At 44.7% G+C, this 27,241-nt stretch overlaps 1 long non-coding RNA gene across 1 annotated transcript; it reads right to left on the bottom strand.

Moving 5' to 3' along the window:
- Window positions 1-979: 979 nt before the first annotated feature.
- LOC142585977 (uncharacterized) lies at window positions 980-25,082 on the bottom strand. The gene is made up of 3 exons (XR_012829165.1): window positions 24,976-25,082; window positions 24,843-24,876; window positions 980-6,775 (listed from the first exon to the last, which is right to left on the bottom strand). It is a non-coding gene; the product is annotated as an uncharacterized LOC142585977 (long non-coding RNA).
- Window positions 25,083-27,241: the final 2,159 nt, after the last annotated feature.

The following is a 27,241-nucleotide window of genomic DNA, read 5'->3' as shown; positions in this document are numbered from 1 at the left end:
TGATTGAAGGCACTGAACACAGCGCTTGATGTAGCCATCGGTTCTTAGTACAATCCTGTTACTTTTCTTAAGGTGAGACTTTCTAGGTGAACCCTCCCAAACTGCTGACCATGGCTTTTGCTGCTGTCTTTCTGAATAGCTCACACACAGGGCAGCACTTATATAAAAAATCTGCTTACATGTAACCCAATCTGTACTACACCTATAGATGTGCCAGTGGCCGGCACTCGTCTCTAGGAAATTACGCAGCGAAATAACAAATGGTACCTAAATATCTTCAGTGCAACAAATATGTGTCTTCAAGTGAGACAATTGCATATCATCTTTGTGAATGCTCTCGCTTGAGTGCGGAGAAAAAAAACTACCGTATTGGACAGACTGGACAATCGCTCTTTGTCAAAAGTGGTAATCTTCGGACATTGGTTGAGGCCTTTTTCAGCAGGGAAGACGTTGACCAAGTTGTTTCACTTCTTGAGGACAAGTGGACCAAGTGAAAGTGAAACACTTTAAAAAGTGTCATGTGCTACTTCACTCTTGTACAGCTTTTTTTTTTTTGCATAGACCACCTGGCCGCCCCAGCATGCAGTAGCCAGGTTGTCTATGCACAGGCTAACCTCCTGGTCTTTCCCTCGCTTCTCCTCCTTCAGGTGTGTAGTCACTATAATTAAGCAAAGCTTGCTATATCTTCTTTTGCTAGTTTTGGCATGGCTGCTCGGTCAGCTTCTTATGGACTAAAGAGAGCCTGTCCTGAATATCGTGTAATAGTAAATGACTCATTCCGGAAATGTGATGAAATGTGGGCCCATCCCAGAGCCAGGTAATCTGCAAACATGTGGGTCATGTGGTGGAAGTTTCCACGTCTTGATGATTTTCTGGGCAAGTAATGCTAAGCTTCACAACGGGTTGCAGAAGGTGACCAGTGTTACAATGTTTAATTAATGACCATGAAAACATTGCTTAATTCACACAGATTCTAAAATGTGGGTTGGATCTGCATTTATTTTAATGCCTTTCGTACAAAAGAAGGGCGTTCTGAAAAACCAGTCAGTTGAAAAGAAATGAGCAGCAGTATAACAAGCGTACAAACTGCAGTACAGGAAAACAAACAAATGTATGGAAATTTTCATTGCTGTTTGTGAGGAACGGTCGTCCTCTACAGTGACAATTTGAAACTACAAATCACATGACCAAGTTGGGCACACTTTCACAGTGAAATGGCTCACTCAATGTAAACTTGTGGTACTCCCACATGTGGATTCCATGCATTCTACAAAGAAATGACAGTGGAATGATGATGACAACAGTGGGTTGTTTGGAATGACCATGACAGTGGTGCAACGATGCTGCTGAATTGGCAACAGAATGATGCTGACTGCATAACGATGGGATTATGATGATTGCCTGATGACAACAGCATAATGACGTTGGATTAATAATGCTAGAGTAACAGTGATGACAGAATGACAATGAAGGAATGATGTCAACTGGCGTTGCAATGCAGCCTGTTGGTATGCAATCTTAGAATCTGGTGTAGCACATTCAAGACGAGGGAAGTGGAAGACGAGAAGGGTGTTAACGGAGGGGCCCAATTTTTATTAATCATATCAAGAGAAGCCAACAAACACTGACACCAAGGACAACATAGAGGAAATTACTTGTTTTTAATAAATGAAATAACTTTCAGCAGGTGGGGAATGATCCCATGTCCTCGCATTACACCTGTGATGCTCTCTTAATGAAATAAAGAAATGATAAATTAGTGTAAATGAAAGTGGATGAAAAAACTTGCCGCAGGTGGAGAACGATACCACATATTCACATTACGTGTGAGATGCTCTCTTAGAGCATTAGAGCATTCCCCACCTATGGCAAGTTGTTTTTTCATCCACTTTCATTTCCAATAATTTAGTGTTTCTTGATTTCATTTATTAAAAACAAATAATTTCCCCTATGTTGTCCTTGGTGTCAGTGTTTGTTGGCTTCTTATGATATGAGGGAAGTAGAAGGGCACTTTAATGCAGAGACATGGCGCTAACTTCTGAAAACACAATGCATTAACTTCCAGCAACTGGATCTTCGAAGCTTGTGTCTCATCTTTTTCAAGTGCCCTTCTACTGTCCTCATCTTGTATATGCTACACTAGCACTTCAAGAAGGAATGACAACTATGAATTGACAATGGCACAATAACAGAGTGAAAACAATGGAACGATGACAATGGCATGGTAATGAAGTAACGGAACTGGCAAAAAGGCTATGATGGTATGAAGACAAAGGCGTGTTCATGTTGAAGCTTACGACTTTGCTTACATAGATCAACTGCCTCCCCAGGCCAGGTGTTTATTTTTTAGAAAGAGCAGAAACGTACTGCACTATACATTAAACTTAAATTTACCCACTTTGTCTGCAACTGCTATCATGTATAGTAGTGTTTCCTTGCCTTCTTGCAACCCTTTTCCCCCGTCCTGCCCTCCTCGCATGTATTGGCCTCGAGGGCCACCACAGGAGAGACTGGCGCCGCTATAGCTGTGACGTAGTAAACGAAATCATGCGACTGCTTTGCCAGCCACACCAGCGCTGCTCGCTGCCTTTCGTCCTGAAGACAGTCGTTTCGTTTATTGTTTCAGCATGGTTTACTGCTCGGTGCCACTGTGCCAAATGTATTCGACAGAGCCCAGTGCGAGTTTTCATGCGTACGCCAAAACCAAGCAGCAGCAGGGTGCATGGTTGATAAAGCTGAGAATGGGGAAGCAGCCCACCATTCATTATCGCGTGCGTAGCAAGCACTTCCACAAAGGAGATTTTGTGTACGGCGTAGCAGCTAAAATGTTCGGTTAGTTTGACGTGGAACTTCCCGGGACTGTATATATTAGAATTCACGACGTTTATTCGTGCCAGGCTGGAAAAAAGGGTGCCTTGTTTCCGGAGCAGTGCCAGCACAGAACTTTCTTGTCCGGCCCTTGGACTGTCCAAAACACACCGTGCTTCACCGGAATTGGGAGCTGGAGATAAGCTCGTGGCCGATTTTCTTTGGGTTGCATAACTCTTCGGAGGCTATGTGCAATGCAGAACCTGATGATTTGCTAGCCTTCATGAAGCGCTCGGTGTGATTTCATTACGTAATGTTTTTATTGCTAGAGCAAGTACATGGGCACTCCAAGCGCATTTCAGCCGTCGCCATCGCCGTGAAGTTCTGTATAAAGTCCAAGGGCGATAACATTGTCGCCACACAAAATTATTTATTTATAAATACTGCGATCTTAAACAAGATCTTGGCAGCGTGGTACACGAGTAAGTTCACAAAACAAAATAAATACAAAAATGGGGAATTGCGCTAAAAAAATTCGTCACACAAGCGCTTCACACAAGCGCAAAAAACAGGCGCAAAAAGAAACAGTTGCAAAAACAAGCGCTTCAACATTACTTCAGCAATCTTTCCCAATCATACAGTCAAACAGTGCTATCACTAACAATGTCAGCAAGTGCAAAAAAAAAGAAAATTTAAAGATATGTTTTGAAAAGTGATAATGAGTCCTGTGTTACAGTTTTATCGGCCAGCTTATTCCAATCTGCTATAGTTCTCGGAAAAAAGGAGTACTTGAAGCAGTTGACATGTGTTGTAAATGGAGTTACAGCTAGTGAGTGTCGCTGTCTGGTAGCGTAACTTGTTGCATAGGTGATAATGTGAGACGTGTCGATGTTGTAGTGACCATTTATTAGTTGGAAAAAGAATTTGAGACGACATGCACGATTTCTGTCACTTATAGAAGGCAAGCCGCTCCGAGATAAAAGGCTAGTAATAGAACTACGCCCATATATATTGTAGATGAATCGGACTGCTTTTTTCTTTAAGCTTTCTAGCTTTCCAATATCGCTTTTAGTGAACGGGTCCCATATAACTATAGCATTTTCTAAAACGGGGCGGACTAGTGTTTTGTATGCCAATAGACGTACTGTTGGTGTGGAGGATTTTAATATGCGTCTTAGAAGAAACAAGTTGCGGCGACAATTTGCTATTACTGTGTCAAGGTGCTTTGACCAGGAAACATCCTTTGTTATGTACAAGCCAAGGTATTTATATTGCACTACCTCTGACAAAAAAGCGTTTTCTGTGCCATAGCGATATACCAGTGGCTTCTTTTTTAAAGTTATCCACATATATACTGTCTTTTCGAAATTAATGCACATTTGCCATTGTCTACACCACTCAACTACATTATTAAAGTCCCTGTTTAACCTAAAATTGCCTTGGGACTGCCCGCTCGAGGCACTTTGCGTGCATTCGCAAGCTTCTTTCACGCTCTGAAAAAGACTGCTGGCACAGAAAGCTGTGCCGGCAGTTTTTCATGTCGCTTTACAATTTTATCATTGACACTTTTCTTCTAATTATAATATTTTAGAAGTTTAAGACTGATTATTTAATTAGGCGAAATGAAGAAATAATAATTTGGGTATCTCCAAGCGATGGCAAACGTTACCTTGGTTCTGTCCAGCTACGTGGCACTCGCATACTTTTAAACTCTGGCTAAATTTAACTGGGACACCCTGTATAACGTCGTGCTGACTAACATGCAAAAGAACAGAACGAAGCAAACAGCTTCGAAGTGTGCTGCGACAAATAAGATGAATAAAGCAAAAGCATGAAATATGCACTGAGCCTTTTCTAGTGTGACCCACTGGGCCAAATATTTGTGATTTTCAACGTATGACACCACTACAAGAAGTAATTGAATATATCAGACTCTAGTCACTTTGGTGCATCCCAGATAGCCAGATACATCCATTAGGTGTGCATAATATGGTACACCTTGGAAATTCAGTACATCCCTTAGATATCTAGATTTATCCAGAAAACGTTGCATGGATGTACTCTGGATCATTGCAATGCATCTGGAACATGTAAGTAGTATGTTGTGGGGATGTCAGCGCTGGATATATGTAACATCTAATAGACGTCCAAGACATCCTGTTTGATGTACTTATTACATCTAATAGATATCCAAAACATGCAATAGATATTTAGTACATCTAATGGATATCCATATTAACCACACTTGCGTCCATAGGACATCCATTGTACTATTTTTGGCCGTTTCTTTTATTCGTCATGCATTCATGCACGCACTGGCCCTCTTCAATTTGTTGTCCCAGACTGCTTGAGACGCTACTGCAGCTAGCGATTGTTGGTGTACGCAGCTTCTCTGACAGTCCTGGACTGTTTGGGACAACAAATCAAGTGCCACTATTACTAAGCGAAGAGAAACTCAAGTTGTCACCCCCAGTCTTTTCTTATTGGTATCAACAGTTTGACAAGTACGTAATGATGCACACAATATTTGCAGTGAAATACAATGGCAGACTGCAGCTGTCTTATGAAAATAATGTGAACGCTAAAAATGCAGCATAATGCCATCTCTTGGTTTCTGAAAGGCACAATGAGCACTTAACACACGAACCAATACAATGATATCACTTGTGCATAACAGCTAAGCATAAACATACTCAATGATAAATAGAATAAGACAGTAAAACAATGCTTGAAAAGGAACACTTCTCTCATAAAAAAATTATTTCTTAGGTGAGCAACAGCGCAGTGTTAGCTGCATTCTCTCCAGTAAAATAACACAGTGCACACTATGAGACTTAATTCTCATGAGCAAAAACAAAACCAGAATTAACATATGGAAACATCAAATCACTATTTGACGAGCCTTGTATTGAGCAAAAGAGAAAAGAAATAGAAACAATGTAGTGAAACATAAATGAGAGCAACAGCTGAAGACCCAAAACAGCAATATATCCTATAGAAAAAACAATCTGAAAACCATCAATATGTTAGCACAATGATAAATTATGTAAGAGAAGCAGGCAACCCCCTGCAGCAAGACGGGGCCAAATTAACTTCTCCAGAAAGGAGAAATTATTTGGAACACAGCTGCTGCATAAAAAAAAAAATTTTTAACATACTGTTCTTTCTTAGAAATGAAGACTGTTATAACGAGGAAGTATCTTAGTTTTTGCCTCATTTTTCTCGAATAAGTAAGCATGGAGTTTAAGTACAACCATGCTATGCTCTATAAATTATTCGAGAAGAATAATTACACCATATTCCCATGCAAGTGAGACTACGGCCAATTCGTCTGTAGATTCATGGATCATAAGGAATGTCGGTGTAATTGCAGTTAGTGGTTACCTGGTACCACAGCACACTTGGCATGCACTAGTCAACCAAGTGCAGTGGCACCAGGCCATACCATGCTGCCGAGAGTGCTGAGCCACTTGAATCAGTATCAAATCAGCCCTTTCCTTTGAAACTGTCTCAATGCATTCCGTACACTCAGCCTGACACAGTACTACTTACAGCACTACTTATAATGCAAGCAGGTGCCACGAAAGGCCAAAGCACTGATTCAGCCAATGCTGGAGATGAGCTGCTACATCTGCATCTCCGTAGCGTTATCTGGTTGGTGTTCATACACCAAGCCTCAACATAGAAACAGTGGTTAATTGCAATTGGCCCCCGCAGCAGTACTGCCAAGGAAACATGTAGCAGTGAGTGCTCATCTTAAGGTTGCCACTTCAAAGGGAACATTATTTTTGTACTCTGAAGATAGGTTTTTGTAGTTGTTACCGTGATTAGAAGTAGGACCACTACCAGTTTCAAAAGAGGAAGAAAATTTGTCAGCACTCCTAAAGGCACATGGTACGATGCTACATGGGGCTGGAGGGCGAATTGTACTTGGAAGACCACTCTCTTGCTGGCTGGCTTGAGCATCCTAAACATGAAAAAGGACAGAATCATTACAACTATGAAAACACATTGCTTATTACTTACCCTGCAATTAGATATTCACCCTTACTTAAAGCCCATGCTTGACTGTCACTATAACGACATGTGTGAAAGTGTCCAAGGCGCTCAGTGCCTTTCCTTGGGCGCGTTCATATCAGGCTTTATCTTGACCAAATCAAGCATGGGCTTCCAGTTAAGGAACATTTATTAACTGAGGCGGGGAGGGAGTAAGACATACAAATTAGCTTAAGACGCTTAGAGTAACCGGTTTTCAGCTCCTCTAAATTCAGTGATTAGGTTAAAATCCCAGAGTAGAAATATACAGCTATAGCATCTCCTTTATCATGAAAGCAGATCTGAGGCATCTGATTAAATAGTACCACTGAATAAAATTTGTTCTAGCAAGCAGTAGAGCACAGCGAAGCTTTATATAATGTGCAAAAAGATGGACTGTTCAAGAACACTTGAAGGTTTATGCCTTGTTCTTATAAATGATACAAGCACGTAATACTGCATGCTATACATAGGAGCTAGGTAAACATACAGAGGTGAAACAAAGAGTGCAAAAGATCACTTAGCTCTACAGACAGCTCTTATTACAAAAGAAGCTCTACAGACAGCTCTTATTACAAAAGACCTCCACCGGCAGACGGACCAAAAGCAATGCATGAACGATGACTACCTGACAACATCGAGCACCACTATCGAAAACATGTGCCAGAACTACTGAAACCATTGTGCTGTTGTGTACAAAACCTGCAGACCACAAGAAGCACAGTACTATCGGCGTCAAATGAAACTTGAACAGCGGAGCGCATGGCCCAAGCGTAAGTTAAGGTATAGTGCGTGCCGTCCAGTCATCACCACTGACAGCATAGAAATTCTAAATAAATGCCCTAGAGGGAAATGTGGTGCTAGTGTCTACGGGGGCTCTCATGAGCGTTGCCTCAACCTACATGGGAATGATGGGAAGTACAGGCTTCGGATTGACTTCAATCTTTAGACTAGTGGCATTTGCTTCCGGCGCAGTAAACAAAGCTATAATCAAATATTATTGCATAAAATCTAATTTTATTTCAGCAGTATCTTATATAATGTACAACACGTTACATAAACTTTGTTTGACTTTGAGATTGAAGCACGGTTTACTATGGGTTATCAACAGGGCACACCAGGGTATGCATTCTTGTGCAATTCTGTTCCCGATTTAATGCCAGAGAATAATTATTTGTTTATTTTTACAACAGCAATCACAACTGTGCATGTACTTATATAAAATACTCACAAACTATTTATGGAAATAAAAATGTTGCGTTGTGAGAAAGTGTTGCGCCCTTGAGAGGAATGCTACAAGTGTCGTCTGCTACGACGCCTGCTCGCTGCAAACGTGATACTTTTCTCACAGACGACAGGTACTTGCGAACTCTCTTGCTCTTTCGAAAGGCTGCGTCGGCTGTCACGATTGCTAAACGTCTTTAAGTACTTTTAAGCACATCTGCTGTAGTGCTAGCTAGGACGCTTGTGGCCTCCTACGAGTATACTTCATTATATTTTATATTGCCATACCGCTTCCGAAGCATTATGGTGTGGCTTTGCATTTACCCATTTTGCGACACTAGACTACAGCCAAGAAGCAGCAACCTCTTCTACCACAAGTAAGTTCGTATTCTCAAAGTCCTAAAACACTCATTTCAGTGAGCACATAAACGAGCAATGGATAATGAAGCCGTCAATAAAATTTGTTAATCAAGCCACTAGAAGAACAACTGTATGTCTTGTATCAGTAGTGTGTCCTTTTTCCTATTCTGAAGTTTCATAAAGCACGTAACGCTACAGCACCAACCTAACACACTTAACCAAGGTCCAAACGGTCAAAGCACGTTCTTTCAACATTTACGATGCTGTCGCTTTCTCGTCAGGGCTTCGACATCACACTGCGACACAAACATCGGCCCAGCCGCTGGCCCAGCGCGCTATCGCCACTTCGAGCAACAGAACAAAAGCAGAGAGCTTTGCGCCGCACCATCCCACTGCAGGTTATAGCAATTGTGCCTGAAGCAAAACGAAAACTGCCAAAAAATACCTGTAGACTAGTTCACCAGTCAACAGAATGCCAATCCGTAGTCTGTACTTCCCATCATTCTATGATGGTCGAACGATCGCAGCTCCAGATTTAACTTTAGAAAAAAGGGGGCATTTACTCCTCCGAGGCGGAGGCACACTAGCATACACCAATGGGCGTGCACTCTGGACTAACGTCTTTCTCTATGCTAACGTCATGAGCCGGACGGCCGGTGACCCCGCCGATGGAGAAGATGGCCGCCCGCACTTCGAACTGGGCGAGGTCACATCAGCTGTGTGCTTCAGCCCCTCATCAAAGTGAATTCCAGAACTGTTTGTGATGGTCTATCACGCAGGAAATATTACTGCGAGCTTACGATGCGGCATTTGTGCCGCGTGCGTTTATTCTGAGCCGTGATCTGGCGAAGGAACATTGCAGCGAGCATCGCTGGCGCGGCGCTACGCTTTACCTGAAAACAGGATCCCGCGGTGACCGCTACGAACACACAACCTGCATGTTTGTTCCATGTTTTATTTCACTCCTGAGTGAAGTTACGACGAGAAAAGTTTTCCAAAGACTGGTGCCAACTGTTAGCGGCGGGTGTGTTCGTGTACTGTGTCGCTGTGTTTTTCGTCGGACGGTGTGAAGTGATGGAGCAAATACATTCACAGGAGAAATCAGAAAAGTGTGCGCACATGAAACAAACCTACGAGTGTCTCAACAGAAAATATTTGCAGAAGAAGCCTTCAACGCAAAGAGTTGTCACCGTCAACTTAGCGTGAACGATCATTGTCAGCAGTGAGATAGCCAAGCGTCTAGCGACAGTGTTCGAGTGTTGTGTAGAACCGTCGATTGACTGCTGTCCACCAGTGCTCACTGCACGCGCAAGCTGTAGAATGCGCGCTGTGATACAGTCACACATAAGGTGTGTTACCAGCGCTCTATATGCGTTCCCACAACGCAGCTCTGCGCTGCTTTTCGATTCTCATGATATGTTGCAATTAAATATTCCCAAGACAGTGCTCGTAACCTCGTCGAGTGACACTCCTGCAACAGGCGTGACCGCTGAAAACCGCATACCACCGGAGACTTCCACAGGATCATCCCTCGGTTGCATAACTGCCACCTGTACGGCCAACATGGACCACACCCGCACCGTCCCGCAACATAGAATAAAGAACCAACTTATAAAGCCCAAACACAGTTAAGAGAACGGTAAAAAGAAAAACATACGAGAAGGTAGGCACAGCAGCTTGTGAACCCGCTCCTAATACCTGTACCCGCGTCTGTTTGTAAATGCGTGTGTATGTTTTCTTGCGTTTGTCTATTTTTTTTTATTTTCCACATTTGTTGATATTTGAGATTTTCTTAGTATACACGTTCTTGTGTGAATGTGTGCCTGCTTCCATGCGTGTTTGCACTTACTCTTATTTCTGTCCTTTTATTTTATATTAGCATTTGTTTTTGCTAGTTTTCTTTCAGCAAAGTCTTTTTAACTTTTTCATTAACCCATCTCATTCAAAGCACTGACTCCTGTAAACTGCAGGGCTGGCCTCTTCCATCTCATTAAAGCCTTTCTCACTGGTCTACCTCGTCTTCTCAATCTGCCTTCTCGCTGTGTTTTCTGTCCTTGCTTTTTGTTGCCGCAATGTGGTTAACCAACTTACTCAAAACAAATTTTGATCACTTATGAAGACAAAGGTTTACAGATACATTTTCTTAAAAGCAGCATGTGGGTTGCAGAGTAACTTTGCCTCTTACCTCTGCTCATGTTCATGCATCAGTGCATGCGGCAGCTCACCAGAAGTGCACATGAAAGGGTGCCATATTGTGAAACATTTTTCAAGCTTCCAGTCTTAGTAAATAGACGGTTTCACTGCCCATCACATATGCTGGTACAAATTTTCAACACGAATAACATTGTGCAGTGTGGTGTCATTGCCTGTCTGACGCTTTCATCGTTACAAAGGCATTTTTCAGTGAATGGAGCCCAGCAAAGCAGTGCACTGAGAGCTTTCGTAACTTTCACCATTTATTACTTCACTAATGTCATTGTCTGAACCTGGCTGTCGCTATGCCTACGGCTTGTGAATTAAAAAATTGCCTCAATGAAACACATTCAACTTTACTCAGGATTTTTTAGTACAAGCAATGCTAGCAGAGATATTCAGGGTGAATAATTGTGCTTACATTTGTGTTACTTGCCCAGTCAGATAAACAAATACAACAATGGCTACAGCATGACTGTGATATGAAGTGCAGACTGCAAATGGTGCCTTTCAAGTGTGCCCTTGACTACTGCTATTAATAGCTACCCAAACGAGTTTTCTAGGCCTCAGTTAGCTAATGATGTTTGATAATTGTTATCTTATTTGCATTACTTGCCTGAGCCAGATAACCAAAATAAACAATGCAACAACATGAACGTGCTTTTGCATGCAAGCTGCAAACAGTGGCTCTCATTTTCGCATTGATTACTGCCGTTTCACCAACAATGGCTACGGCATGACTGAGTTTTGATGTGCAGACTGCTACTGGTGCCTTTCAAGCATGCCCTCGACTACTGCTATTAATAGCTACCCGAATGAGCATCTTGGGCCTCACTAAGCTAATCATGTTTTATAACTGTTCTCTTATTTGCATTATTTGCCCGAGCCAGATAACCAAAATAAGCAATGCAACCAGATGAATGTGCTTTGGCGTGCAGGCCGCTAACAGTGGCTGTCAATTTTGCATTTACTACTGCTTTTTCGTGTCAAGCTGGACAGTGGCTGCACGAATGAGCATTTTGGGCCCCAAATCGTTATTGAGGGTTAATAATTGTATTTGCATTTGAACATGTTTCCATGCCAGTACTTATATTGAGCACGATCTGTGCAGGACGTTGCTTTTTCAGAATTGAGCTTCCATTAAAAGGAATATGTCACCAAATGAACTGCTTATTTATTTACAAGGTCATGGGAGGATGGTTGGTTGCTGCGAACCCACCGGCAAAGTTTTGATAGCCCTAATAAGGGCTGTTCTTTTGTTAATAAGAAGCTGTTATGCTTCATCGAGTGGCTCAATGCCGGACAGCTCGCAGTCGGAGTCGCTTTCTTCACTGTCATCTTCACCCACTTGGATGATGATGGGTTGGACGCGGTCACTTCCAGACGTATCAAGCCTGAACTTTACATCCAGGCCTATCACGTGGTGAATGTTCTTCCTCTAGTCTTCTGGAGGAAGAACATTTCGATGCCCCCGCCCTACACACACACATACACAAAAGATGTTGCAGCGCAGCGAATTGACGCATGGTGAAAGTTCGATTTTGTTACTTCTTTTGTGAAAAGTAAAGGGCCACGGGACTCGTAGTTGCCGGATACTCTTATTGTATTATTGCAATTATATGGACACTCAAGGTGCATACCTGTCGTCGCCGTCATGTTCCATATGAAGTCCAAGGGCGATAACATCGTCAGCGCGCGCCGCATGCTGTACGTGCGAGTAAAAGTGCAGGGGGAGGGAGGTTGGCCCAACGATGGTGGGTCAGTCTTGTGTGCGCAACGGAGAAAAGGAGGGAGGCATCGGCATTCATCACGCCGCCTTCCATCACGCGCGATGCATCGGGGGAGTGTGTGGGTGGGCTTCAGGATTCTGTGATAGAAAATTATGGGGTTTTACGTGCCAGAACCACTTTCTGATTACGAGGCACGCCGTAGTGAAGGACTCCGGAAATTTCGACTAGCTGGGGTTCTTTAACGTGCACCTAACTCTAAGTACACGGGTGTTTTCGCATTTCGCCCCCATCGAAATGCGGCGGCCGGGATTCGACACTGCGACCTCGTGCTCAGCAGCCCAACACCATAGCCACTGAGCAACTACGCCAGGTCTTCTGTGATCTGTGATTGCGCAACATGTTTATTTGCCTTGCTTGACACATCATACAGTGTGTTTTAGCTAACTTTAGCCAGAGTTTAAAAATACGCTGATGCACTCTAAGACGACGTGACCAAATGCATGTTGCTCACTGTGGTATGCAGTGTGTCAGTTGCCAGCCTGCTCCTCGCTTTCCCTTTCATGTTAATTGTATATATGTGTTCAAAACAAATGCAGTGTTTCACGAAATATCTGTATTTTGTTTAATGAGATAATTAGTAAAGATTAATTACCTTCTGAAGCAACGAAGCTAGGAAAAAATTCCAATTAAGAGAGTTGCAGAGCGTTTTGCAAAACGCCAGAATAAACAATTTCTGTCTTTCTATTTATTAAGTATTAGTGTTTTTCAGCTCACTGCAGATGCCCGCGCAATAAAGAAAAACCAACGTGACATGCCCACTTGCGCGTCGTGATTGCACTGCTTCCAAGCGTTCCGTGCACAAACAGCCATAGGTGCGCTGCCACTTAAAAAGTGACAGGGCAGCGACGCAAGCATTGGCTGTTCGATTTAAGTTAGCAACTCAGGGTGTCTACCAAGTTGACATTTCCAAATTCCCTGTTTTCAGGTTTTCCCTGAGCACCTTTGCGAAATTCCCTGAATGAGCTAGAACTTTGTTTTATGTCAAGACAGGCTGACACCATGTTGCCCGATGCTGTCACTCTCTTGTAAGCATGTTGAAACAAAAAAAATTACTTAATCCAATTTGAATAATAAGGAGTAATATCTATTTTATTTAAAAAGAAAGCAGGAGGAAGGAGCTAGTAAAATGCACAGCGAAAGAAATGGTCAAACCCATTGCAAATTGAGTCGAACATTTTGAAATGGGAATGAAAAGGAGATGCATGCATAAGTAAATATTTTTGAATATGAGCCATTTCTATCAACTGATAGCAAGCTCATCGGTATGAGGCCTGAACTTTGTCACAACTAAGATTCTCTCTCAGCAGCTGGGAAGTCAACCTCAACTGCCCTGACCTACTCTCAGCCAGTACACATCATCTCAGTGTTGGGTTTCACTGCTTTAAAGAGTTTATTTTGGTTTGGATGAGGGACACCTGCATCTCGTCGTCAGCCAACACTGTTTTTTGAGCTCAACCTCCTTCAAAGAGGCGGCGGCACGCTTCCGTTCCCATTAATTCCTTAATGTGTCGGTCCTTTCTGTTCTCATCCTCCTTCTGCCACGCTTTCACCTCATGGATTATTTGAAGCATCCTCTTGGTCAGTTGTACAGTAAACGTCCCATTTTTCAGACTCTCTAGGAGCCGCAAGAACATCAGAAAAATCTGGCATTCTGAAAAAATAAATGCATGTCTTTAACTGCCCTTAAGGGCTAAAATTGCCACAAGCACGTCCGAAAAAGCTCTTAAGGAGGTATGGCAGGGTAAATGGTACATGTTAGTTTTAACGTATCATTTTAGAAGCGCCGGCAGATATTCGCATCAAACTTCGCGTGCTTACAAAAGTTGCTCTTGGGTACAACATTAGACACCTTGTTTGATTCTAGATGGTTTTCCTTTCCTGTGGCCCACTCCCAAAATTTCAGGTGTGTTTGATTATTTGATGTACCTTTTCTCTCCAAGAACGCAGAGGAATGTGATGACATTACAGTGTTATTCTAGATACCTTTAGGTTATATCTGAACTAAAGAGATATCATATCCACTTTGGAGTTCGCACCCCCAAAAAATAATATCTCTGCTTGTGCAAAGCCAGAAGGGGGGTTTCTTGCAGTGTAAATTTTCCCAGAGTTGTCATTCATATTATCAGAGATTTCTTTAGTTCAGAATATTTATGACTGGTTGTAGTACATGTGTACAATGTTTCACTGGAATGGGATGAATACTTTCTGAGAAAAGGTGCGTTGAATTTGAAAAAATAATAAAAACTGCAATTTCAGAAAAATGAAGTCTTCTGTTCGATTACTGCTTGTGGATGTTCAAAATGCCCCAGGAGAACACATTTCACTGCTGACTTTCTTGCAGGTGTCTCCAAAACCCTTCTTATACCCCTGTCACATTGCAAATCTAATGTCATTTACAACGAATGACATTCGCTGATAATGCCATTTGTTTGGTGTCACATGGTAAAACATAAGGACATTTTCGAAAATGACATTTACAAATGAATGAGTTCGCCAAACTCATTCACATTCGTTTGGAACTGAATGTGTATCGTCGACACCACGAGCTTACCAGTGTTTCGCAAACAGTACACGCTTCTTTATTGTTTTAACAAAAAATCACTATTACTCTATTCATTTTATTACCTAATTATTGCTTTAACGACATTGAAGTCCATCACGTGCGTAAATACAGAAAACTACTCTCAGTCCAGTGACCAGACAGCCGTCTTTAGCTTTCGCTGCAGCAGTCGTGTTGGTTCGCGCCGAAGCATCGGCCGCGGCCGCTTCAATTGACTTGGTGTAAAAGCGTGCGCATGTTTTCCTGTGGCACGCGCCAAGAATGAGGATATTAGAAGCCCGCATGCACATCAGAATGGCGATGACATGCAACTGCCCTTCTCGTACCACTTTAGCAGATGTAGCGGACGCGCCTATCGTTCTCTTCGCCCTGTTGCTTGCCTTAGTTTTGGCTTGGCTTGGCTCGACTCGACTTCGTTGGCAATGTCGACAAGTTAGTGATCGAATGCTACGGTTTGAAAGCAACGATCACATATTCTAGTGGAATTTAGCATATTGGAAAATAATTATTGGACAAAAGTGGGTTTGAGACGTGTCTTTTTTTTTTTACTATCAACGTTGTCATCATTTTCAAATGACATTAGTTTTCGCCGTGTGACAGCGCGCTGTGATAATGACATTAATCGCAACAAATGTCATTTGTTGGAAATGACATTAGATTTGCCGTGTGACAGGGGTATTAGTGTTCCTTTTTATCAGTCCTCCTTCCTTGCTCTTGGCAGAGTCATAGAATTATGACCTGTCAACACGCTCTTTGTCCGTCCTGTCGAGGGTAATATAACAAAACAAACCTGGAACAATTCCAAGGGCCTCCAGAACAGCTTTTCGTGCAAAATTACCGTCACTGTAGTTGGCTACAGCATTGCTAGTTGCTGTCTTCAATGTGTAAGCACTGAGAAAGTTTCCGTAGGGCACCAGCACCAGATGAGTGGGTTGAGCGACTCATTGGTGTTCACCAATGAGTCGCTCATTGGAACACACCAATGAGCAACTCATTGGTGTGTTCGTCTATGAATACACTGGCTCAGAAGACCGATTACTGTTGAAAGTTCTCATTCTGTTCCATTTTCTGGATGATCGTGCCATCTTATGGACAAGTAATATGTTTGAAACTCAAAACAGAGGCGACCACGACCACATAAGCAAAAGCAAGAGTTTGACGTAATAGTTATTTTCTACAAAGGGCTATTGCGTCAAACTCTTGCTTCGAGTTGTTAACAAATTCGACTTCGCCCTGCCATCTGCTAGCCGCCTAGTTAGCTCGGATGGTAGAGTGGCTGCGCCAGAAAGGCGGTGGTCCCGGGTTCGAGCCCCGGACCAGGACGAGATTTTCATCAACTGCGATGCTTTTCTTTCAAGAAACCCGTATGGGATTCCTTTGCGGCAAGTGCTACGATTGGGTGGATGTCTCATTTTCTTTTAATTAATCTAATACATTTTAGTACAAATCATTTACTTACCACACACACACACACACACAAATATAACCACGCCATAACGAAGAAAACTGCGAACGACAACGATAAACAAACCAGACTCTGTCCGCCATTCTTAAACACCAGGACGTGCGGCACACTTCGGCGCGACATTTGAACCGCTTGATCCGGCGTTCGAGGTCGCGCTTCCGCAGGTTTGTTCCTCATAGCGCAGTCGATTTTTCTGTGCCAAAATTGCAAATTCGATTTTTTGGGGGGTTTACCCTACCATACTCCCTTAAGGCCTGCCAGTACACTTATTAGGCATATCGGTGCTCGTACTGTGACAGGAGATGGGGGTGCACGCATGTATAATTAAGGAATACATACTGTGTCCCGTGACAATTGCCGCTTCCCACGCTTGTTATGCTTCACCGCTTAACACTGCTGTACTCAGGCGAAGCTAACTATCAAAAACTGGCATTACGCAACGCGCTGTGCTCTGCAAGCTTCGAAGCCAACCACGAGGATTACAAAGGCGGAGTCGGTGCCATTGCTGACAGCGGCGAATTCTTTCTCTGAAAAATATGGCACCGCATGGTAAAAAGCTTAATAGCGAACGCAGAAGCAGCTAGGCCTAACGTTGCGGCGGTGGTGGCTACGGCTACCAGCGGATCTGCGTGCGAAAGTGCCAGTTCGAGGCGGCGAGATAATCAAAATGGCGGCGGTGGTGGCTTTGGTTAATGCCATTTCAGACCTGCAGTCAGGGAAATATACATTGACTATATGGAGTACGTGGTGGTGCCGCAAAGCCGTGCGAATTATCGGGTATGTGCGAAAAATTGGGCGTCACGAAAATCGGTCGTTAACTACTCTGGCAATACATCGTGCCGATGACACGGCGTCAATGACGATTCTTTGCAATTCCTCTGTTACTGAAGCCAGCATTAAGACTGCTTTCGTTCCCTTTCTATAATGTTACAGCTAATTTTCCCTGATAGAAGCACAAATTCCCTGAGTTTTCCCTGAGTATTTCCAGACTATTCAAATTCCCTGAGAATTCCCGGTTTTCCAGGTTGGTAGACACCCTGCAACTGTTATCTCCTGTGCTGCGTAAAGCGACTGACGGACGAGGTGGTGGTGGTAGTTCCAGACAGCGATACTCACATTCTCGTGCATCGGCTGTTAAAGCACGACCAATTTCGTGACGCCTTTTTTGAACAAGGAAAGGAAAAGGCAGACATGATGCTTGCCCTAGGAGCTGCAGGCAGATAGAGAAGGCAGATTGCAAGAATATTTCGAAGCTGGCACCCGGGTACGCGACCGAGCCTGATGACAATATTCAACACCTACGAGCTGCTCAAGCAAGCTGGCAGCTTCACAAGAAAGAGGCGGAGGGCTTCGTTCATAAATAATGAGGTTCGCTCCAACGTTTTGTCTTTCATGGTGGCTAATCCACACGATAGCACGTGAACCATGAGCGCACAGCTCGGTGTGTGCAACTCAACTGCCTGAATGATTTTGAAAACAGCTGGACTGCACCCTTATCACCTGAAGTTGAATCAATGCCTGGAATAAATGTATCTCCAAAGGATACTCGACTTTGCGAATTGGATTTTGATTCAGGAGTATCAGGATTCTGACTTTCTCAACCAAGGTTTCCGGACTAACGAGGCGAATTTTTCCCAAAATCGTCAAGTAAATATCCACAACGCACACTATTGCAGTGAGCAAAATCACCACTGGCTAGGAACATCCCGCCACCAATAACAGTGGTCTTTTAAAGTTTGGTGTGGAATATATTACAGCACAGTCATTGGCCCAAAGTTTTTTGACGACACTCTGACAAGCAAGAGGTATGCGAGTTCCTCAAAGGGCCGGTTGAAGACTTCTGCTGCCCAGTTAGCCCAGCTTGATGCATTGTGGTATCAGCGCAACATGGCCCCAGCCCAAAGCTGCAGTCAGGCACGAGCATGGCTTGATGTTACCTTCTCAGGGCAATGAATAGGGAGAAACGGGCCCGTCCTGTAGACGGCAAGGTCATCCGACCTCAACCCTCTTGATTTTGTCTTGTGGGGCTATATTAAGGATCACATATACACGACGGAAACAACGACTCCAGAAGCCTTACAGAAGAATATAACTGAAGTCTGCCACAGCATTTCACCGACGGTACTCAAGGCAGCGACAGCAAGCTTTGTCAGAAGATCCCAGTGTTGTATCGCTGCAGAAGGTGACCTCTTCGAGCGCTTGCTGTGAAAGCGCATGAAAAATAAACGTAATTTCAGTGAAAGACTGCATCTGGTCCATTAGCATACTCTTATTCTACCATTTCCAGCCTTCTAAGTTTGTTTATTTAGGAATGTTCAATTTGCTTACATCTATCACGAAATGACGGACCTGTTAGTTCTGGCAGCACACGCGATAACCGCTGTGTCTGCGTAACACTGTAACAAACTTTCGCGGGAGCAGCACATCACTGGTGTAAATGGCACAGCCAATGCCTACATCGCTGCCCTGTCGCCTTTTAAGCGGCAGCGCGCCTATGGCTGCTTGTGCGCGGAACGTTGGCGAACAGTGCAACCACGACGCGCGAGCGGGCATGTCACTTGGTGTTTTGTATTTCGCAGGCATCATCAGTAAGCTGAAATACACTAATACTTAACAGATATATAGAAAGACAGAAACTGTTTATTTGGATGTTTTGCAAACCGCTCTGCAATTTTCTCATTATAATATTTTTCATAGCTTCGTTACATTGGAAGTTAGTTTATTAATTTTGACTAAATATCTAATTATGCAAAATACAAAATATATTGTGACACACTACGTACAAAAGTGAGCAACATGCACTTGGTCGCGTCGTCTTACAGTGTATCGGCATATTTTTTAACTCTGGCTAAAGTTAGCTGAGACACCCTGTATACAGTGACTTTTGGTTAGATACGTAGATTTATTGGATACTTATACGTATATTTAGATATCTTCTTGCGAGGTTTTGTGGAGACATGCAATTAACTTTGTTTGCAGAGACACTTTTTTGCTTTTTATCAAGCTTTATCTTCACATTTGTGTATTCCATTGTACTTTGCATTTTTAATGTATATTTTGCAGAACTGCTGCTTCTTGTATGTGATCTCTGTTGCGACTACAATTTCGGTGCAATTACAATACACGACCGGTGACAGCTGCTCCTGCGCAGTACACTGGAACGAAGCGTCACCGAGATTTTTCCCTGGCCGTTGCATATGTGCAAAAATGTAAACAAGGTTCTTGAATGACAAAGTTTCATTAAAATATTTGTCCTCAACTCGTTCACTTTACGGTCTTTACATTTATGATATCAGCAGTATGCACTGCTTTGCTGGTTCCGCACCGATATAGTTCCAAAGTTCGTGTGATATTTTCTTTCTTATTTAACAGAAAAAAAACATGGAAGCATTGATATCCGTTAGTTATGGCACAATTTTTGGGACATAAGAATATATTCTTTTACGAAAAAATACATATTTTACTTGTCTTGACATTGCGTAGCACCAAAGAATTCGTTTGCAGCATCTTTGACAATGACAATGCAGTTTTGTTCATGTATTTGATCCCTCGTCAAATTCTGTGAGGAGGCCGAGCTCCAACGTGAAAACGAGTAGTAAATACGCCGTGTACATGTGAACAAGCGCAAAAGCCTTGCAGAGCTTCTCTTTCTACTTTTGTCACTTGCAATGAAGTTAAACAGCAGACGATGGGCAGCGTTGTAGGAGGCACGGGGTTATTCTGTCGCCATCCGGCATGTGCTGTAGCACATGAGAGCTCTACAAAACTAGCCATCAAAATACAAAAGTCTTTATTTATTCAGTAAACTGATCTCGTCAGTAAACTGATTCAGTAGACTCAGAAAACGTCAGAAATCAGTAAACTGATTTGCATCCCTGCTGAGATGTCTGCAGTTGTTCATTTACTTGCTTTTTGTTGTCATACTGTATCCTCGTATGTGTTTGTATCTTCCACTCCTGTAATAGCCCTTCATGGGCTGACAGTATAACTAAATAAAAAAATAAATAAAAATTATGCTGAGAATTACGTGTTTCAGGAGCACGGTTATTCGAGTGGTACTACTTTAGTCGCAGAGGCAATCGGCTGTCGCGCTTCGGTCATCTGGGCGGGCCCTCCCCTTTTTTCTAAAATTGTATCCAACTATGGGGGTGTCTTGCGCTGAAGTTTGAGGTATAGTAGCGGTGCCTGGTGGCAGCATGCGAAACGTTATCTGGGTAGTACCGGCTTGGGTTGTATTGAGCCCCGGCTGTGGCGAAGCAGGTTTCTAGCCCGAGTTTTGCGTCGAATCACACTTTTTTCTGCCCTGTTGTGAGTGTGAAAAGGCTTGTCGCTTCTCACAGACCACGCCGACCACGCTGCGAGCTAGTTGCAGCCTATAGTTTAACGAAAACTGACTTTCCGTGAGGCGTTAGGATGTATTGTTAGGCGCGTTGGTTGAGCATGATCTGCAGTGAAGACGCTAAACGACGGTGGACGAAGAAGGAACACACACACAGGCTTCCACGCCTGTGTGATTGACAGAAGCCATGACAAATGGATTCTATTAATAAGTGAGGCCAAAAGGATCATTGAAGCAGGTGATAACTGTAAGTGTTGCATCCATATCACTATCACACAAAGAACTGCTTTACCTGAACGCGAATGCGCACTGAGAAACTGTGATTGCGCTCCTAGTATAAATCAGTGACTTTTTTTCTTTATTAAACATTGCTGGAAGTGGTACCCTGTGTGTGCGTGTTCCTTCTTCGTCCGCCGTCGTTTTAGAGTCTTCACTTCAGATCATGCTCCCTGAGACGTAACGCTGGAAGCAGAAGGAATTGTCGACGCCGATCCGCAGAGACCTAGCTCAGCCTCGAAAAAGCGTCACCGTTGTTACTTCTGCGTTGTGGGCTGCTATGAACAAGAAGGCCTGAATCCCAACATCAGATTCTACCGTTTTCCTTCAAGGCCTCAGAAAGCGGAGCGTCGGGCGCACTGGATAGCCGCAGTTCGTCGTGCTGGGTAAGCGAAACTTCTCGCCATGCTGACTGCTTCGCCGGTCTTGAAGCTGGCTTGATTATTTGCGTTCTAAAATTCGGTCTTTTGCACCTACAGCAGGCATGGCTGGTGATTCACGATTCGAGACCCAACCACAGTGACAATTAAGAATTCGACTGGTGTGAAGTGGTGAAGTGACCTGGTGCATACGACCACAAATGGTCGGGCTGATTCGTTGACAGTTCACTAACCAACTACAAGCAGCACAGGTTAAAGTGCTCATCCTTGACCTCAAGCCAGCACGTTGAGGCAGCGCAGCAAGGTAGTATTGATTGCAGCACATCGATGTTCAAGTGCTGTCATTAAAAGCTACATCAAGCAAGCAGCACGATTCGCACCTACATTACTGCGAGCTCATATGCATTGCATCAGTTATTTATCAGTTGCTAAAGGGACAGATGGCTGCTACTACAGTGCAGGCATAACTACTTGTCTAGTGGCATGCAGTCAACAAAGATTGCAGGAGGCCCGCAGTTTCGCGGCATGTAGAAAGACCGCTGCCATCACGGCGCGTACGATCGTGCGCTTGAGCAGTTCCGTACACATCATGTCTGCTTATCGCTGCTGTGAGTTCATTTATAGCAAGCATTTCCTCGCGTTTGTGAGCCTGAATCTAGCAGCGTGCAAACCTTACCTGAAGTTCAACTTCGTACGCGACTCGCTTCACTTGCGATTGACACCGCGCTAAAACTTTGCCACTTATTTCTTGAACGGTGCACACGTATTCGGCGTTGCACAATTTATTGCCTTTACGCAGCATGCCACCCCTGAAAAAATATTCGGCGTCCTATATTCGCTGCAAGCCGTGGTACAACACAACCGAGCTTGGTACTACCCAGTTCAGGACAGAGGGCGCTTTTTAGCACCATTTTGGTGGAAGTAGGGAAACGACAAAAGACGGAGACGTACAAAAGCACAGTTCGCAATAGGCTCCTGACAGTGGAGTTTCCCGGCGACGGCCACGCCACCTGTAGCGCCGAAAGCGCAACTCTGGTACTGATACAACTTCAGTCGACAGCGTAGAATCCAGCTGGCGCACGTATTGTTGTTATGATCGCCTGTGATTCGAAACTTCTGAACCACGTGCGCCGCCGTCCTGCAGGCAAACATTCTCATACCGCTGTTTTACGATGGCAAATGTGTAAGACATCGAAAACAGCCCAGGAAAAAATAGCGTGGGGACGGCGGTACTGCTGCGTCAAAGGCTGTAACGGCCGTGCAGAGCTGCCTGCTCTACAACTGTACAGATTTCCTGGCCGGCCGTGTTTTTGTGCTCGCGCTGCCTTCCTGGAGGATCGCACTAGAAATTATTGTAGTCAATAGACTAAAGTTTTTGGTCGAGAAAGAGTCTTGCCAGGCAGCCGACTTACATATTTTTGCAAATTGTCCATATCTTTTAGAGCTATTTATTTTACTGTACGAAGCGTACTGCGTGGTGGCTGCAGGTGTTCTGGCTTGCGTGAGTCGCTGAGCACTTCACGCTGTGTGGCTCTGCTTGGGTCCAGGTTGCCGAATACGGTCACCCGAGTCTTGGCAGCCGGAGCGGCTCAAGGTCGTGCCAGTGCCTCGGCAGTTGTATACCCTTGGGGTGTATATCTGCCACACAACAATAATCTTCATCTGCCTTGCTTGGGTTTCCTTTCTTGAAAACGCCGCGCCCGCTACTTTCCTATCTTGAATGATGTCATGCTGATAACGCACATGCTGTTCGTTACTGGGAAGTACCGGGTTCGTAGCGTTAAAGAAAGGAAACGCGGACAAGACAGACGACGTCTATCGTTGTGTGGCAAGATACAACCCGAAGGGTGTAATTTTGTTTTAGAGTGTAAACAAAGTAATGCGGTTGCTTGGCAGAACATAGCAGTCTAATAACATTTTTCTGCAAGTTGTTTAAAAGAGCCTTTTAATAATTCTAAGAGATATGGCGCCCATCATCCCTGGCAAATGAGGCTTTGCAAGCATGTCAAAACAGCACCACGGAAGGACACATTTTGTCTACGGTAACTCAAATGGTTGGATAAGAACACCTATGCCAAACGCTTAATAAGCTCAGCCATGCCTGTACACTCAACTGAGCTGCTTGATGAAAGCATAACATGATAGTTGAGTGTACTCAGGCCCAAGGTATGCTGCAGTTATGTTTGCCTTGCTGGGAGTGACACTTTGCCAGCACAGTCACACCGGCAATTTCTTTCACGCTGTGAACGTGCCCGGCAGCGTAGAGCTTTTCCCCTTTACGACGAATGGCAGGGCGTATCCGACCGTGCAATTTTGAGATTGGTCTGAAACCACATAGCAAAACTTGCCCTATTTGTTCGTTTCAAAACAAGCATGAACATGCGATCATGTTGTCAGATCCGCGTGGGCAGCGGGAGTAGCGTGGTCCATCAGTGTCAGTTTTGACGGAAGGTGCCGCAAGAGGCGCTGACGATCGCTGCTCGGACACGCCGCCTGGGCAGTGTCAGGAGCGTATAGGGGATCAGAAAATTTGGGCGTGGTAGTTCAGTGTTTTTTTTTCTTTTTTCATTGTTTAACCTAGGTTGTATATTAGGCAGTATAGTAGCAAGAGCTTGGTGGCGCAACCCACCGCCCCGTTCCAAATGGGACGCTCATAATATCCATCCATCCATCCTTCGCAGCGCCCCCTGGGCAATGCAAGAGCCCCATAGTTATACTAGTATGAAACTCTATCATTGACAGTTCGCGGCGAGTATTGTCGCGCAATTCGCCGAAACCTTAAGTGCTATCGGCGCGAACGGCGCGAACAGCGGTGCGCGTAGTGCAGTTTGCACCGTCATTATAGATTCGCTCATGTGGTTTGCCGCTTGTGCGCCACATTCACTCTTTCAATCAGCAAGTTTGCACAGCTAGGTTTCGCTGGCAGCCGCGACGGTGGCCGGCATGGGCGTGCCGAGCGCGTTTAACCGTTGGTTTGACTCCCAGGCGAGCGCCGTGCGGCCAAATCGGATGTGCGCGCTTGTCAATGGTGATGACTGGACGGCGCGCACTATGCCTTCACTTATGCTTAGGCCACGCGCTCCGCTGTTCACGTTTCATTTGACGCTGATAGTACAAGGAAGACCAAGACGAGTATGAGAAGCTGAACTGAAACACGGGACAAAGGGAGACAGACAAGAACATCGCTTGTCTATCGCCGTTTGTTTCGGGTTCCAGTTCAGTTGTTGCAAACTCGTCTTAGCCATGCACCGACTGGCTCAGTTTAGTACTATTCCGACAACACTGCCGACATTCCTTGAAGGGTACTGCCGAAACTGTTGTGCATTTGCGTTGTGCATAAGCTCTTCGGCCCAGGCTAAGCACTCATTACCAGCATAAAAGAGAAGAAAGCAAAAGCAAACTGCCGACATACCTTGAAAAACGTGCCTACTGACGACCGGACACCACTGCAGACATAGCGAGAATAAGAAATGAAGTGTCACAGCATCAGCACCGCAACCTAAGAGTAGCTCGTTGTGAGAACGGAAAAGCTGTCGCTATCTTACCATCTCCCGCAGCCCTTCAGGGAGCACCACAGCACGGTTTTTCGCGCCGAAACTCTACCGAAACACGACAAGCCGGCAGGTGCCAGCACACGCTTGCTTGATGGCTGCGCTTATCGTGACGTATGACGGGCACGCGACTGTGAGAATAATTGATAATTGGACAATAATGCTACGTAAAAGCTCTTTAAATCATTTCACTTTTATAACGTCTTTAAACATCATTTTTCATTTAGTGCGACGTTTATGGCGTGCTTCCGGCTCCTTGCGTTCGACACACATGGCCTCCGAGACTAGGCGTCAAGTATCGGAGGCCACGCAGTAACTTGCCCACTTGAGGGTTGTCGCCGTTTTAAAACGTTTGGTGGTGCTTAGTGATGATGACAAAATGTATTTATTAAGGGATGGCGCGAAGGCCTATAATGGGGAATAGGAAGAGAAGGAGGAAGGCGTATTCAGAGCCGTCTTAGAAGCTGCGCGTCCTTGGCGAAAGCCAAGAGCGAGTCCTGGGGCCGAATCTTATAACGGTTCGGAATACGAACCGTCCGCTTCGCCGCTTACGTCATTAGATGTGCCTACGGAGGAAGGAGAGGCCCTACCCCCTCCGCGCGCTAGGAGAAAAGTGTGGCGGAAATGACGTAGTATGTTCTCATTTCTTTGCTGCTTTTTAATTTTTTTTTTGCTTTATGGCCACGTTTTTTGGGCCACAATGGCGGCGTTGTTATGGTTTTGAGCGCTCACACCTGTTGCTCTGGTAGATTTCGTGCCGTGGCGCTGTGTGGGCGGGTTTGCGTTAGTCACCGTGTCTTGTTGCGCTGTGTTACCTGCACCGTGCTCTGCCGGATGTTGCTGTGGCCATGTGGGACAGGAGGAACTAAAGCTCGTGAAATGAACGCGCATATGTAACGCTGTACGCAATGTACCGCGCCACGGCACTGACAACGGACGAAGGAATATCAGCGGGAAATTTTGCCTCCACTTCAGCGGAATCATGCTAACGTGCCATCGCAGACTGAAACCGATGCGTTTCAGAATCTGTACAGTGAATGCCTTGCAGGTCGGTGATTCCTGCTTTTGACTGCGCATGTTGCATTTGCGGCACGAACGGTGTCACCGGGAAACCTGATAATGAAGAATCACGCGCATATGTATTAGATCATAACTTATACTGTGAGAATAAAATATTTTGCTGTTATACCATAAATATAGAATTATTATCGCTATGTGAATGCGTGTATCATAAATGTTAGTTTTTCCTCCGATAAAACACCAACCACATAAGGAAATTTACTTACACGTGAAAAGATATGGGCGGTCCACTTTTCGGCGTGCGCGACTTGCATCCTGGCACACAACAACTAGGCATTGGATGAGCGGATACCTAGGCAAGCGTCCGCACAACTCGTGCGCGGAACGAAAACTGAATAAAACGGTGCCTTTCGCGCATCGTTCGCTGGGAAAGAAACGCAGAAAAAGCAGTCATAGCCAGTCGACTCTTCATCCGGGAAGGCTGCTTTGACTTATTAAGGAACGAATCCTCCCTACCACAAGCTTATCTCATCTTTGCGTGCGAGAAGCGCAGGGAAGTGAAGTTTAGCGGATGCGCTGCAAGAATATGCAAGGCTCCACAGAACGTACACCTGCGAACACGTCGAACGGCTAGCTATTCCATGCTCCCACGTAGGCCGGGTCCACGCGCGTATTGTTCGGCACCGTGCGCCGGCCAGTCGACTCTTCATCCGGGAAGATGGGAAAGAAGCGGCTGCTTTGACTTATTAAGGAAATAATCCTCCCTACCGCAGGCGTACGTTATCTGTGCGCGCGCAAAGCGCAGGGAACGTCAGCGGATGCGCCGCAAGAGTGAGGAAGGCTCCACAGAGCGTACCTGCGAACACGTACAGTAAACGGCTGTTCCATGGTCGCAGGTAGGCCGGTTCCACGCGCGTACTGTTCTGCATTGTGCGCCGGCTATCGCAAAACTTTGGCTCCGTGACGCTTCACTTACCATGCGAAGAAGGCACCTCAAGCCGCAGTCAATGAACCTAAACGCGGAGTCAGAAATGACATTCTGCCTCCTCGCCGGCGCGCTGTCGAAGTGATGCGCGGCCGCCCGAAGTTTGTTCAATAAAGCACGACGATTCCTCAGCGAGAATGTGTTTGTGCTCATAAACTCCAAATGGATCGCAAATGGGTTGGTGTGTCGTACGTGTCTCCAGTGCGTTCTTGCTGTGCAGTAAGAATGCGTACATCTTTTTTCGCATCGCCAGAC

The sequence above is a fragment of the Dermacentor variabilis genome, chromosome 6 (assembly GCF_050947875.1).
Source record: "Dermacentor variabilis isolate Ectoservices chromosome 6, ASM5094787v1, whole genome shotgun sequence".
Taxonomy (NCBI): Eukaryota; Metazoa; Arthropoda; class Arachnida; order Ixodida; family Ixodidae; genus Dermacentor; species Dermacentor variabilis.
Note: the sequence above shows the minus strand (reverse complement) of the source record. Positions and strands in the feature narration are given on the sequence as shown.